Source organism: Globicephala melas, chromosome 14 (assembly GCF_963455315.2).
Source record: "Globicephala melas chromosome 14, mGloMel1.2, whole genome shotgun sequence".
Lineage (NCBI taxonomy): Eukaryota > Metazoa > Chordata > Mammalia > Artiodactyla > Delphinidae > Globicephala > Globicephala melas.
This window is the reverse complement of record NC_083327.1, coordinates 79,623,739-79,639,268: the sequence shown is the minus strand read 5'-3', so window position 1 is coordinate 79,639,268 and position 15,530 is coordinate 79,623,739. Positions and strand designations below refer to the sequence as shown.

General features: G+C 43.3%; 1 protein-coding gene across 2 annotated transcripts in view; it reads right to left on the bottom strand.

Annotated features, from left to right (window-relative positions):
* The window catches only part of TULP4 (TUB like protein 4), a 224,608-nt gene extending 212,672 nt beyond the window's left edge, over positions 1-11,936 (bottom strand). Inside the window, exon 1 of one of the 2 annotated variants that reach the window (XM_030853049.2) lies at positions 11,803-11,936. The gene's annotated coding sequence lies outside the window, so the exon portion shown is untranslated. The remainder of the gene's footprint in view (positions 1-11,802) is intronic. The other variant, XM_060283534.1, reaches the window with a different exon arrangement.
* Between the last annotated feature and the right edge of the window lie 3,594 nt (positions 11,937-15,530).

Genomic DNA, 15,530 nt, shown 5'->3' with positions numbered 1-15,530 from the left:
GCTTGTGTTCTACCTAATCTCCCACCTGCCCGCCCCACCTCTTCATTCATCTGTCTCCACTTACCGTGGGGTAGAGATGGGCAAGCGAGCCACAGAGAGGCTCAAACCCATCTAAAGAGTAAGATACGCGTTCACCTACGCCAACCACATTTTTTTCTCATTAGATACATCCCCCTTCATTTGGGCAGTAAAGTGAGAAGACTGGCCGTGCCTAGTACTGTGATTCGAGAGGGTGAAAGCAGTGATATTCTGGGTTTACTTTGACGTCTAGGAACTTAAAACGCTTCCTCACGGTGAGGGTGCCTTTCTCTCCGAGACTTAAAAATCAACAACGTATGATTTTCCACTCCAGTCCAGGCAGAAGAACCAGGTAACAGTGTGAGAGCAAAAGACATGTTAGGGAATTACAATGCAGGGAAAACGGAGGCAGCAACTGGCAGTCTGGACAGTTTGAGAGGTATTTCTCTGCCCAAGTTCCCTGTGGTCGCACACATGCAGAACAGCGCCACTCCCAAGACACACACTTCCAAGGGGCAGGTGTGTCTAACAAGACCGATGATCAAGAATATTTTCCGTCTAAATCATGTGTATGTATGAAAGAATTCTGTAAACCATAAAGCTGCCATGTCCCACACCAGTGCAGTGTCTCGAGCTCAGCTTCTCCCCAGAGCACGTTGCCATGTGTGGTCCTGCCTCTTCAAAACCCACCCCATTTAATGCAATGTAGTGCCCTGAGGAAGGACATCAGTGAAACTGGTGCAATCAGAAGTAAGTCTAGAGTTTAGTTAATGACAACGTATCAACGTTAATTTCTTAGTCTTGACAAATGTTCTATAGTTTTGTAGGATAACATTAGAGGAAGCTGGGTCAGAGGAACTCTCTGTACCGAGTATCTTTGTACCTTCTGTAAATCCAAAACTATTCTAAGATACGAAGCTTATTTTTAAAAGTTTAAAACACCTGTCTGCTTAAAAAAGGAAAAAAAAAAAGAAGGGGAAAAAACACACTGCATGGGAAAAGACTTTCTAAGCAAACCATCAGAGTAGAAACTACGGGAAAAAAATTGAAAGACTTGACTACATAGAAAATTTAAACTTTTATACATAAAATATGCCATGAACAGAGTTGGAGTTGAAAGGCAACCAAGAAACTGGGAAAATATTTATAATATACATGCGAGAAAAGGGGTTGATATACATAACATAGCAAACTTCATATATTTTTTAATTTTTAAAAAAAGGCCACATGCCTAGGTACTCCATCTGCTACAACTGCTTTCACACATATCAAATCTGTATGTCCAAACTCCAATTCAGTCCCTTTAAACCACGTTTCTTCCCATTCCACCCACTGCCTCTGACAGCCCCCCACACCTGGGGGCTCTGCTAGAGAAAGCAGAGCTTCAGTGCAGCCTTCCCCACAGCGGCTAACCCTGTTCAATGTGTTGGACCACTCCTAACCAAAGTCTCCTTCTAGAATCTAGGACTCTTTTCTTCTTTATGAGCGCAATATGTCAAGCTTACCTACTTGGTGCCCACAATACTGAAAACAGGTCAAACCACAACCAGAAGTGGGAATCCTGAGAAAAGACTAAGGTGTGCGAAGACCTCGCAGGTCAAAACCAGATTCAAATTTCAGCACCAGCCAATCAGAAAAAAAGGAAGCAGAAAAGCACTCACCACAGGTGGGCAGCCGCCTCCCACCTGGAGCCCCATTTACCTGGATTTCTAGAGAGACTCACCTATTCAGAGAAAAAGCACCTTCGTAAAATAAAACACAGTTACAACTAACTCAGCAGTTTATATTAGAGCCAACCAATCTTAGTAATTTTTTGGTTGTTGTTATTTCTGTGCTTTTAAATTTAGAAGGGGACCAGAGAATCTGAAGAATATACTTCTTTCAAGGTGTCTCCATATATGTAGAGTTTATGTCAGTTAGAATTATACTAAGAATTAATATTAGTCATATTATATTAAAATTAAGAAGCAAAAAGAACATTGAAGTTCCATACATAAAACAATACAGAAGTCAAAAGATAAAATATTTTTCACACAGAATAGTGTGACCATGATTAAAACCACTAGCTAAAAATTCAGGAGCTAGAAGTTTGCACCCCAGCTGATTACATTCTTCCATTAACCTTAGGCAGACTTTCTGTTGCCCTACTTACCTGGAGTTTCCTATGCTACAAGACAGTAGTTCATGTCTTAAAATAACTCTAAGTACTTAAGACAGTACTTAAGGCCAAGTAGACACAAAACGAAGAATAGAATTAAACCCAATCTTAATTTCTTGACGCTCATTCATGATCTAATTTGTGAATAACTCCAGACTCCCCAGCAGGCTTCCTTCCTCAGACATCTCACCTTGGGTCCACCTTACTGCTCATTAGCACCAAAGGAGGTTTAACTTAAACCAATCGTGCTCGTCATTAACCATCTAGTAAAAGGTTTGAAGCAACTGGCTTATATTGACCTCTGGTGATTACTGGTATAGTTCACGTGACAGTGCCTACCTCTCTCCCACAAGTTTCAGCTGTCTTACATACACCAGAGAAATAGTTCAATTCCCCAAAGCCAAATACACGCACATCCTTCTATGTCACATGAAAGAGAAAAACTTCACCATCTGAACACGGGTGAAGGACGGCCAAGGAGATTCCATTTCTATGACCATTGATCAGCAGAGATCACTGTTCTTTGCAAATCACAGACAGCAAAGAAAGGGAAGACAATGGGATATCCCAAGGCTCTCAGAATTAAAAACAATACACCATTTCTGAACCATGGGTTAATCCTGAGACTTCTCTACTTATTTACAATAAACTTATTACATTAAATTCATAGGAGACTGATGTCAAAGCACCTCATAAACATTATTGCTCCTATGAATACCTCTGTGAAGAAAAGCATTTGTAGCCTAGGAGGGACCTACAATGGTACTTAATGTTTCTCTATCCCATTTCTTGCACATAAATACACATAAGTACAAGTCCTATTCACTGTACTGTATCACGAAATTTTTCAAAACAACGTTAATTAGTTGATCAAAAACTTAAATAAATCTATTCCATACAGCAATGTAATTGTGCAGCTTGTTAATGGTCCAGAAAAGATTTGGTGCTGATTAGTTAAAATTAAAGGTTGACATAATTAGATAAAACTGAATTATGGTGATAACTTGTGGACTTCATATATCAGCACTTTACTCTCCAATGATAACAGAGACCTGGCTGTCGTAGCTGTAAGAATGGTGAGGAGGAAGCAGATGCAAAATCAAACACAAACAGGACGCCATAAATCCACAAAGGCTGGAAAGTGATGCTCCAGTTAGCTATGACGGATGGATTGTGGGCGGGACCCCGATCCCACGCTACTTAATTTATCCCCAAGTCCCTCAAAATCAAAGCTGGGTGAGGAGACAGAACAATGTGTGTGCCACTTTCATTCTCACTCTGTCATAGTATTAAAAATTACTACTGTTGGAATAAAATAAGCAAACTGTGAGCTTTCTTTTACTGAGTTGCTGTATTTTATTCCAAGCATTTCAAATATTACAGAATTTATTTCATCATTCAGAGATCAGAAAATTCTGAAAAGTTAACTTCCTACAAAGGAAACACAGACTGGGTTTCTCATTTCCTGGGAAAAGACGGCAAGCACAAAAACAAAAAGGGTTCCAACTATTTGTAGGCACTGGAAAATGTGACCTGGGTTTAGCCATATTCATCCACCTAGCTGTCCCCATGATCCAACCTCCTTACACTTCTTTCTTTCAGGTAAGTTAAATCCAGGAATGACTTTTTGAAGGCATTCTTGTGTAATATGACAGATGTTAATACATATACTTCCTGATGATTTAACACAGCAGTAACTATGGCCACCTGAAATGTCAGCTCTGGTGTCCAGGGTTTTCATCCACAGCATCAGGCTAACTTCTTATCACGCATGTTTTGATATTCTAACCACTGGAGCTGAATTTGTCCATCTGGGTTGTGGCTAAGAGGACTGTCTGAAGCTTCAGAAACTGATTCACATGCGAAGATAATCCTGTATATTCTCAGCACATGATAACATCACTACTGATCAGCTTTTCTGGAGTATTAAAACTGTCCCAGTACTAACCGGCCTGTCCTCATGGAGGACCCCGGCACTCTGACACAATGCCGTGTGTTTCCTCAGGACAGTATCATACACTCTTAAAGCCAAAGATGAAGGAAAGGTTCGTAGGGGGCCAACAACATGGTACTCAAAGTATGTTCTACACAAGACTCTTCATTTCTCTTGCCAGAGACTGAAAATTACACACACACACACACACACACACACACCAGGTGTAACTGCCTCCAAAATTTAAACTAATCTTCCCTTGCTGATTGCAAGAAACTGGTCAAAGAAACATTCAGTTAGGATGAAAAAATTCTGAACCCAGTGATATTTGTCTCTATCAAAGGAGAATTTGAAAACACTGAGCAACAGTTTTAGAAAGTAGATACCAAAGAGCCTGTAGAACCAAGTGTCCCACACAGTAACTAGCTTGGGATCAACAGGTGAGACTTAAGAGGAAAGGTTGAGACTGTCATAAAAATTATTCACGAAAAAGGCCAATTCTTAGCCTTAACCAGACACGAACAGATCTGATACAAGAAAAACTATAACACAGTGGTTCTACTATGCCCATTCCAAACTGGGAGAAAATGTCCAAGTATTAAGACTACCAAAAAAAGACATAGCAGAAATAATTGTAACAACATAATAACTTATATTATGCATTTCCAAATCCTTTCACATCCATTAAGATCTAAATTAAGTCTTCAATTTTTAAAAAGTGAGAAACTGTAAATCTTAAGTTGTAGTGTGTGTTATCTTTCTCAAAGCTCTTTCACATCCATTTTGACTCTAATTGTGCTTTTGATTAGAAATAATACCAGTGAGAAAGATGTTCAAGTGAGTCTGTATTATCTGCACAGCACCTCTGCACACCTACAGAATAATTTTCTACACTCTACAGCCTACTACGCCATTACTAGGAGGCTTTCCATAAACACTACTTTTCCATTCTATTCTTAAAATACTTTCTCTCAAAGGTGGGTATCCTTGTCACCACATAAGCGCAATGACTTCTATTTCTACTTACTGACATCAGAGAAATATATTTGATTCTGGATTAACCACATTTAAAGGAAAAATGGTATAATTTTTACAATCCAAGAATAATCCAAAATTTTAATTTTGATCCATTTTCTATGAAAGCCAGAAATCAAATAGAGTTGACCCACTGGTATAGGTCCTAACATGAACAAAACAGAAGTTAAAAGGAAAAGAAAGCCCAAGTTTATCAGAGTGTGTAGTAATTTATGGAGATGCAGTAATTAATTCAATGTTTATGAGCAAAGAATGTATTTAATTTTAACTGAATGTGTAGTGGGCATCTATCGCCTTGTCTTCCTGGAATGTCTTCCCTTTCTTTAGTTAAAAGCACCCCAACTCACCTTGTGATTCCTCCATTCTATATCTTTGTGGGACTGTCAACTGAGAGCAATCCTACACACACACACACACACACACACACACTCACACACACACACATACAGCTAAAGGGCAAATTACCTAACAAGGCCAATCACAGTCTCTCCCCAGGAAAACTAAATCTTTCAACACAAGAATGAAATCAGTGGGTGCTGTCTTCAAGACCACGGCACCTGTAACAGACTGCCCATTAGGCGGTTCCTGAAGCCTAGCTCCTCGAAGGTCTGATTCTTGGCCTGCAAAGCCTAGTCGTTCAGCATTTTCTATGCCTATATTATATGTAATTGCTATGCCTACAGTTCTGTAACCTCTCTTTTTCACTCAATAATATATAATGGGCCTCCTTCCAGATTGGTTAATATAGATTTATATCATTATTTTCAATGGCTGTATGCAAAGAAGGTAACCTAATCTATTTAATCAATTCCTTACTTAAGGTTATTTACTAAATAACCGTATACAGTAAATAGTTCTTTACTGTATACATATACCTTTGCTAACTTTTCCTACTATTTTTTAGGATAAGTTCCTAAATGTGGGCTTGCTGGGTTAAAGGTTATGCAAATTTTACGTTTTGACACATAATAGTAGTTATTTAGAATAAGTGCATTGGACTTCCCTGGTGGCGTAGTGGTTCGGAATCTGCCTGCCAATGCAGGGGACATGGGTTCTATCCCTGCTCTGGGAAGATCCCACATGCCATGGAGCAACTAAGCTCGCGAGCCACAACTACTAAGCCTGTGCCCTAGAGCCCGCGAGCCACAACTACTGAAGCCCGCGCGCTCTAGGGCCCGCGGGCCGCAACTACTGAGACCCGCGCACCTGGAGCCCGTGCTCCACAGCAAGAGGGGCCACCATAATGAGAGTCCCACACGGCTCAATGAAGAGTGGTCCCTGCTCACCGCAACTAGAGAGAGCCCACATGCAGCAACGAAGACCCAACAAAGCCAAATTAAAAAAAATTTTTTAAAAGATTAGAATAAGTGCATCAATTTACACCTCTACTGAGACCAAAGAGTATACATGTCCCTTCATCTTCACCAGCACTGGGAATTACTATCATCCTTATTCCCACTCCAAATTAGGAAATGCCCAAATATTAAGACTACCAAGAGAATGGATACCCAAAGTAATCATAATAACATAATACTTTATATCAAGCTTTACCAAATTGTTTCACATCTAGTAAGGTCTAAATTGAGTTTAAATTACATTGCCAATATAATCATTGAAATATGGTGTCTTAGTTGGCTCAGGCTGCCATTAAAAAATACCACAGTCTGGGGTGGCTTAAACAACAGAAATTTATTTCTCACCATTCTGGAGGCTGAAAACTCCAAGATTAAGATGGCAACAAGGCAGATTTCTTTTGTGACCTCTCATCTTGGCTTGTAAGTGGTTGCCATCTAGCTATGTGCTCACATGACCCCTTCTTTGTGCATGGTGAGGGGCGGGGAGGGAAGTGTTTTGGAAGGGGTTGGAGAGCTCTCTGTTGTCTGTCTCTTCTGATGAGGGTACTAATCCCATCATGAAGGCTCCACCCTACCCCTAATTACCTCCCTAAGGCCCCATCTCCAAATACCAACACACTGGGGGATAGGGCTTCAACATAAGAATTTGGGGGCGAGACATTCGGTTCATAACAAATGGTATCTTATTTTTGCTTTTAATTTCATTTCTTCAATTACTAGTAAAGTTGAATATTTTAATATATTTATTGGTCATTTACTTTCTCTTTTATTTTTCTTTTAAAAATGGTCTGTTCTGATTCCAAACCTGGAACAGGAAGGCTACAGGATGAGCCTGGAACATCTTGTCACACCAGAAAGCAAGGAAGCTACTACAGGCTACTAGAGCTGTGTCATAAGGACTCAGAGCCAAACTGAATAAGTCTATCTGCCCAAAGATATGGCAATTTGAGCATCAAAAGGACAATAATTGAAATGGACTGAAACGCATCATATATGCTAAAACAGAGAAGTTCATAAAGATCCTCAAAAAGAAAAAAAAAAAAAGGAAAGAAAAGACCCTAGCTCCATTACCATTGGAAGATGGCAGGGAACCAACTCATGATTTTGGAGAGTGGCAAATAAAGGGAAATAATCAAACATTCCTACACAATGTATGTATACCTCAGGGTGAGTCCTTCATGCTCTTCCATACAGCAAAATATACCATTATAACATTAGCTGAGGAAAAAAACATCATCTGCATCAGCTGCAAATTTCAGAAAGATGTACCATATGTCACTATCCACGTGGAAGGGAAATTAAAGGACCCAGAAAGGATATAACATACATATTAGTTTCATCCCCCATGGTTCCCATATTTTTAAAAGGTACTGTGCGTTCTGTTGGTGGGAATGTAAATTGATACAGCCACTATGGAGAACAGTATGGAGGTTCCTTAAAAAACTAAAAATAGAATTACCATATGACCCAGCAATCCCACTACTGGGCATATACCCAGAGAAAACCTTAATTCAGAAAGACACATGCACCCCAATATTCATTGCAGCACTATTTACAATAGCCAGGACATGGAAGCAACTTAAGAGTCCATCAACAGATGAATGGATAAAGAAGATGTGGTACATATATACAATGGAATATTACTCAGCCATAAAAAGGAACGAAATTGGGTCATTTATAGAGATGTGGATGGACCTAGAGACTGTCATACAGAGTGAAGTAAGTCAGAAAGAGAAAAACAAATATCGTATATTAAGACATACATGGGAAGCTAGAAAAATGGTACAGATGAACCAGTTTGCGAGGCAGAAATAGAGACAGAGATGTAGAGAACAAACGTATGGACACCAAGGGGGGAAAGTTGGGGCGGGTGGGGGCGGGGGATGAATTGGGAGACTGGGGTTGACATATATACACTGATATGTATAAAATAGATAACTAATAAGAACCTGCTGTATAAAAAATAAATAAATAAAACTTTTAAAAAGGTACTGTGCATTAAAAAATAAAATTAAATAAAATTTTAAAACAACTAATTTGATTTTCTGTTTTAATTAAACAAATCATAGTCAAATAATTTCCAGTGAGAGCTCTTGATCAGCATGAGATTACCTCAGTTGCTAACACTTAGTATGTTAAAATTTAGAACCTTTATAAACGAAATGTAATGTATACATACAATGGAATATTATTCAGCCTTAAAAAGGAAGCAAATTCTGAAACATGCTACAACATGGATGAACCTTGACATGCAAAGTGAAATAAGCCAGTCACAAAAGGACAAATACTGTATGATCCCACTTATATGAGGGACCTAAAGTAGTCAAATTCATGGAGATAGAAAGTAGAAAGCAGAAAGGTGGTGGTCAGGAGTGTGTGGGGGGCGGGGAGGAGGACAGAATGGGAAGTTATTGTTTAATGGACACAAAGTTTCAGTTCAGGAACATGAAACGGTTCTGGAGATGGATGGTGGTGACGGTTGCATAACAATGTGAATGCACTTAATGTCACTGAACTGTACACTTAAAAATGGTTAACATGGTAAATTTTATGTTATGTATATTTTATCATAAAAAACTTAGTATTTTAATCTGTTAAAATTTAGTTGACTAAATTAACATTATCCCAACCAAACTAAAAGAAATTCGACATTTCAATTACATATTCCCTGCAGTCTCACTAAGGAGAGATGTACAATTTGGGAAAAGCTTTTGGTAATACTGAAAATACTTCACAGGGTAGGAACCAATAGAAACCAATGCAATAACTAAATCAAGACATTTCATAACAGAAGTTTTACTCAATTTTTTTTTTTTTTTTGCCATATGCGGGCCTCTCACTGTTGTGGCCTCTCCCGTTGCGGAGCAGACTCCAGACACGCAGGCTCAGTGGCCGTGGCTCATGGGCCCAGCCGCTCCACGGCATGTGGGATCTTCCCAGACCGGGGCACGAACCCGTGTCCCCTGCATCAACAGGCGGACTTTCAACCACTGCGCCACCAGAGAAGCCCTTACTCAATTTTTTAATGCATTTGATGAATCACATGCATAGTTGGGTCACCCAATCTATCTTCAATCTTTCTCCATCCACAGAAGAGAACAGGAAAGAGATCATTGATACTGTAAATGCAGTGAAACAGATGAAGAACAATGTCCTAGCTTAGTCCTGCACATGGAAAGCACTGAAGGAAGGCTGCTGTCTCTTTATTGTTCTTTCATCACTGGGGATCTCAGCATCAATGTTGGATGGTTCAATATAAAACAGGTTTCATGAACCACATATCCTTTTATGGCTTAAAAAAGTTTTTTTCCATGCAGGGTTTTGGTGGGGAAAATGTAAATAATCAAACTACCACTCATATAGCTCCATATGAAAACTAGAAAGTTCAATATGATACACACATCTTTTCTAAATGAAAAGTTGGTTTTAAAATAAACAGTAGTAAATACATTACTATTTCTCGGGCACAGGAAGTTAACTTGGGCTTTCTATTCTTCTCCCATGTCATAAAGCTTCACTGTGTTAAAAAAAATTTTCCCTATATGATCCCTCTAACTCAGTACTACATACTTCCAACTCTAGAGGTCAACAACACCTCCCCCCATCACAGGAAAACACTGCTACTTTCACAGCCCTTACTAAAATAGAGCACTTAAAATTCTCCAAAGAAATTCACATCCTCTAGCAACTCTCTCACACAAATTAAGTCCTATGGTTAAACACTAGATTTAGCTATTCACAATTTATTCATATACTCATTTCCACAACAGTAAACTATCAAGAAATAGAAAGGGACGGCTGAGTTCCTCCCAATCTGAGCGTGGCTATCATTGTACAATGTTGAGATCAGCTTCCAAACTGCCCCACCAGATCACCAGGAGTCCAGGCAGTTGCCTCTGGTTTGCGGCGTGGCTATGTGCAAGGAGCCCTGTCACTTTCCATCCATCACAACCCCAAATCCCAGCAATCAGTGCTGCAGGGCCTGGGGATGAGCATCCTCCAGGACCATAGCACCATTCCCTGTGGCCTTGCCTGAAAGAACTAAACTCCAAGAAATGCAAACCTGAGACACAGAGAGGCACAAAGAAAGGGACTCCCAAATGTTTTTTTACATTCTTCAAAACTTTAGAAATAAATTATTTTCCCTGTGTTTTTTTAAGAATCTGCCTACTGGGTATCCTTAAGGTGCTGCTAAACTACTGCAAAATACAAAGAGGAGGACAATCCCCAAATAGAGAAATCCAGGGCAGAGCTCCCTGTAAGGGGAGCTGACTGTCCACCAGGGGAGAAGTGTTAGAAGACTTTCTGATCACCACGGCAATTTAGCAGGTAAGTCACATCCATCCCCGACAGAACTGTGTCACCCTTATTTCCTTCCACAAAGCTAGATGAACCTCACCTTTCCAACCTTAAAGTGGTGTGACAAGAAAAAGTAGACACCTCTCCCTACTAATTGCCCGAGCCGGTCAAACTTCAGACGCAGCATCATGCACTTTGTTTTTAAGCAGAGAGAAAAGAGGAAGGGTTGGCATTCTGAGCGGAATCCCCGTGATTTGCCAGAGGAAACAGCACAGACCAAACAGCAGAAGCGCCAGCATTTCCATGCAGCTGCCACGACAGGTGACCGGGCCGCTTTGCAGACACCCCGCTCGGTCGGGGGTAACACGGAGGTGGGGCGGCAGGAAGGCCAGGCGGGAGGGGGACAGCCTGGAGGACGAGAAGGTGGGCAGAGGCCGGGAGGGAAATCCACTCCATCCAGACGCCGGGGAGGAAGAGGAGGAGCACAGTTTCCCCCGGGAAACCGTTTTTTCTGTCTCCACAATTAAGGTGGTTTTCTGTCTCCACAATCAAGAAAAAAAAAATGGCTCCAAGCCAAACGCCTCCTGATTTACACACAGACACACATACACTCACGCGCGCGCGCGCACACCAAGCTCCTCTATCGCCCCATTTTCTTAGACACTGAAACAAAAGACTAAAACCGCTAAACGGCAGCGAGCGCCGCCCGGAGCCGGGTGTCGGCCACCGTCTCCCCACCGCGCCCTCGGGAAAGCCCACCCGAGGGGGCCGCCCGCCGCCCCCCGCCCAAGCCCCGGCCGGGGGCCGCCCGACACACCCCCGCCCAAGCCCGGCAGAGGGGCCTGGCCGGGGCTGGGGGCTCGAGCGCCCGCCCCGAGGGGACAGGCTCCCGGCCCGGCTCCGGAGGGCGCTCCGCCCGGCGGCCGGGCCCGCCACCTCCTCCATGGGAGGGCGGCAGCGCCCGGGCCGGGACGGCGGTGACAAGAGCCCAGCTCCCGCCTCACCTTCGGGCGCCGGTGGCGGCGGCCCCGCGCTCCTCCGCGCCTCTCTGCCTCCGCCTCCAGCAGCCCCACGCCGCCGCCGCCGCCGCCGCCGCCGCCTCCCCCAGTGTCTCCGCGGAGTCTCCGCCTCCCTCGGCCGCCGCCGCCGCCGCCGCCGCCGCCGCTGGGCCCGGCTGTGCGCCACGTGATCGCGCCACGTGACCCGGCGCGGCTGGCAGGCGCCTCCCCAGCCAGCCTCGCGCCCTCGCGCCCTCGCGCCCCCGGGGACCCGCGTCCCGTCCGTTGACGCCCGCTGGCTCCGTACTGGGGTCGCGGCCCCCGCCACCCTCGCCTCGCGCTCTGCCGCGGCCCAAGCTGCTGACGCGCTCGTCACCTGCTTGCTGCCACGCGCGAAACCCCCAACTAAACAGACCCTCCAGCCACTGCACACTCGCGAGCACTCCCTCAAAGCGCACACACAACCGCCGAACACCCACTCGCGCGCCCACCGGTTCTCACGCACGTGTCACACACGCGCACCCCGCAGTCTTCGTCCCTCGGGGCAACTACACAGCCTGGACAACAGTGAAAACAGTAACTAGCCAGTCTGAACCCCACCCCCTTGAGGAATCCTTCCTACCCGGTAATGTAATGATTTGTGTGCGGTCCTAACTTAATTTGAGCCGGAAGTGGATATCACACTCTTGAAGTTGAAAGTCTGTAGAAAGCGGACGTTGCTTGTAGTGTGAACCACCGTATGTCTGCATAAAGACACTGAAGTGTCTTTGATGGTGACGATCTGATCTCAGATATATCGTATCTTTTTCAGTTGATCTTATGGGGAAAGGACTGGATAGCGTCATTTTAACTCACACAGAGGAACAAGAATTCACAGCCTTCTTCCCCCCATTAAATTGATGTCCTTCTAGGAATGGAAACTTTATGCATCCGTCCTTCATTTTCCATCACGTACACAGAAATGACACTGCTGATTGTGTGATGTGTATTTTTTAAATAATGTATGTGTATTTTTAAAAAAATAGACGAGCAGCATCCTTTCTTTCTTGATTTGAGGCATAACATGCCCTATATATTTAAGTATAGCAGCTAATCTTTGCAAGTGTTCCGCACTTTTTTCTGTTTTGCCTATTTGCCAAAATTTTCACATCAGCTTCGGCTTCAGAGTTAAGAATTCCGGCTTCCGTGAATTTCTGGTTGTTAGAAAGAAAATAAAAGAGTTGGACTAGAGTCTTTAAATCCTGAAATTACATACCTACAATTTCACCAATGTTGGCAAGTGCTGCCTAGATTGTTTTAATTTTTAAAAAGTTTTTAAACGATAATATTTGCCTCATTAACATATGCACATAAGTATAATGTGTTCAAGAGAAGTATTAATATGAGCATTATTTAATCGCATTTTATAACATCTCTAAAATTAATTTTGACACCTTTCAGAAGTAAAACTACATTCAAGTCTTAGAGTACCTTAACCATAAAAGATAATCCTCCCTCATTGCAATGTAATGAGTATTTTGCTTCAACTGCATTAACTGGGGTCAGCAATCAGGACCTGGAGCAAATTTTGAAAAATCTGACCCTGACTGTTAGACCTTAAATAGTTCGTAAACTGATGAAAGATGAAAATATGCAGTTGAAGAACTTTTCTTTTCTTTTCTTTTCTTTTCTTTTTTTTTTTGGTATGCGGGCCTCTCACCGCTGCGGCCTCTCCTGTTGCGGAGCACAGGCTCCGGACGCGCAGGCTCAGCGGCCGTGGCTCACGGGCACAGCCGCTCCGCGGCATGTGGGATCCTCCCGGACCGGGGCACGAACCCGTGTCCCCTGCATCGGCAGGCGGACTCTCAACCACTGCGCCACCAGGAAAGCCCTGAAGAACTTTTCTTGACCTAACAAATGCAATGGATATAACAGCCTAAAAATGATTTAACAAATACCATTAAGACTGAACAATGTGGGTGTTCTTTCTTCTGCAAAATATTAAATTTGAAACCACTCTTCTCCTAATACCATAGTTTTCCTTATGGCTCACATGTGCAAACTCTCTTTTATTCAAGCACTGTTTGGCACAAATGCAGCCAACTCTCAGCAAAACTGCAAAGGCTCTCGGGTCTGTCTTCCACCTCTGCAGTTTCCCACAGCGTGAGCGGTGGTGTGAATGGTCTCCGAAGCAACTATCTTCATTGAAGTCCTGCTTCTACCACTTAGAACAAGTGATAACAAGAACAACATACCTAACACCACTTCTTCTTTTTCTTTTTTGTCTTTTTTTTTTTTTTTTTGCGGTACGCGGGCCTCTCACTGTTGTGGCCTCTCCCGTTGCGGAGCACAGGCTCTGGACGCGCAGGCTCAGCGGCCATGGCTCACGGGCCCAGCCGCTCCGCGGCATGTGGGATCTTCTCGGACCGGGGCACAAACCTGTGTCCCCTGCATCGGCAGGCGGACTCTCAACCACTGCACCACCAGGGAAGCCCCTAACACCACTTCTTTAACAGTACATTCAAATAACAATATCTACCTCACAGGGCTGCTGAAAGAATTAAATAAAATAATTTATGTAAAGCACTGAGTATAGTGCCTGATACATAATAGGTACTTAACCAAAAATAAGAGCTCCAGTGTATTAAATGCTTGCCACGAGCCAAATGCTGTGCCTTGCTGGTTCTTATTTTTACTATTCTTTCTGTTCCCTGTTACTCAGGGTGGGTGCCCTTCATCCCCCGCCGTACCACCACCACCACCTTCCCTATTCCCTCTCTCTGCCTTTTCAGAAGGAAAATGGTTTCCTTAAGCCATTTTAACTTGAAGGCTCATTTACAGAAATCTATTGAATCAGTTGTGAATCAGCATTTTAAGCTTAAAAAAAAACCTTTCAAATTATGAAATAAAAATTGACTATAATTTAGAAATCTGAGGCAGCTGGGGGCCATTAAGAAGGAGATTTGGCAATGCGGACCCTACCACTGGCCTTTGAAACCCCCTGGTCCAACAATTCTAATTTTGTTGTGTTTAAAGTACATCGTTGTCTTGGGCAAACTTTTTTTTTTTCTAGTGAGGTCCTAAAACTGCCTCACTCTTGAAGGAGGAGGAGTGAGTGGAGAGCAGCGCCCCCACACACACACAGCTTCTTCCAGGCTCAGTGTCAGGGCCATGACAGGCCAGCCACAGCCGGGAGGCCTCGGAGGTGAAGGTGCCAAGAGTGCAGAGAAGATGGAATCGTGGCCTCACCTGGGGCTGGCCAGGGGCAGCTGCGCGCACAGCCGGGGCGGGGCTGGAACCAGCTTGGTCTCAAACCTCACAAGGTTGGCTGCCCTCCAGGAAGCTGCTGGGGATGACAGTCGTGGAGCTGAGAGCCGAGGGCTGTCGGTTGGGACTGAAGATGATCAGGGTGTAAGTCTGGTAGCCAAAACATAATACAGCAGAAACGACTTTACTCCAATATCAAATGCCTTAAACACTTGCGTCTCAGCTGTTACTCTGTCGTATATAACCTGTTTGTTATATCTTCTTTTTGTCTTTGCTTTAGCCACCACATGGAAGAACTAGTTGGAACTTGGGAAGAACAGACATCATCACAAGGCCCAGGGTTATCATCCGTACCATCACTTGGTGACTGGGTGAGCTTGGACACATACTCCGCCTCTCCGATCTTCACTGCTCAGCCTGTAAAAGGGGGAGGGGGTGTTGGTCCCTGATCCTTCCCCACTCTAAAACTCTATGACTCTTTCAATGAG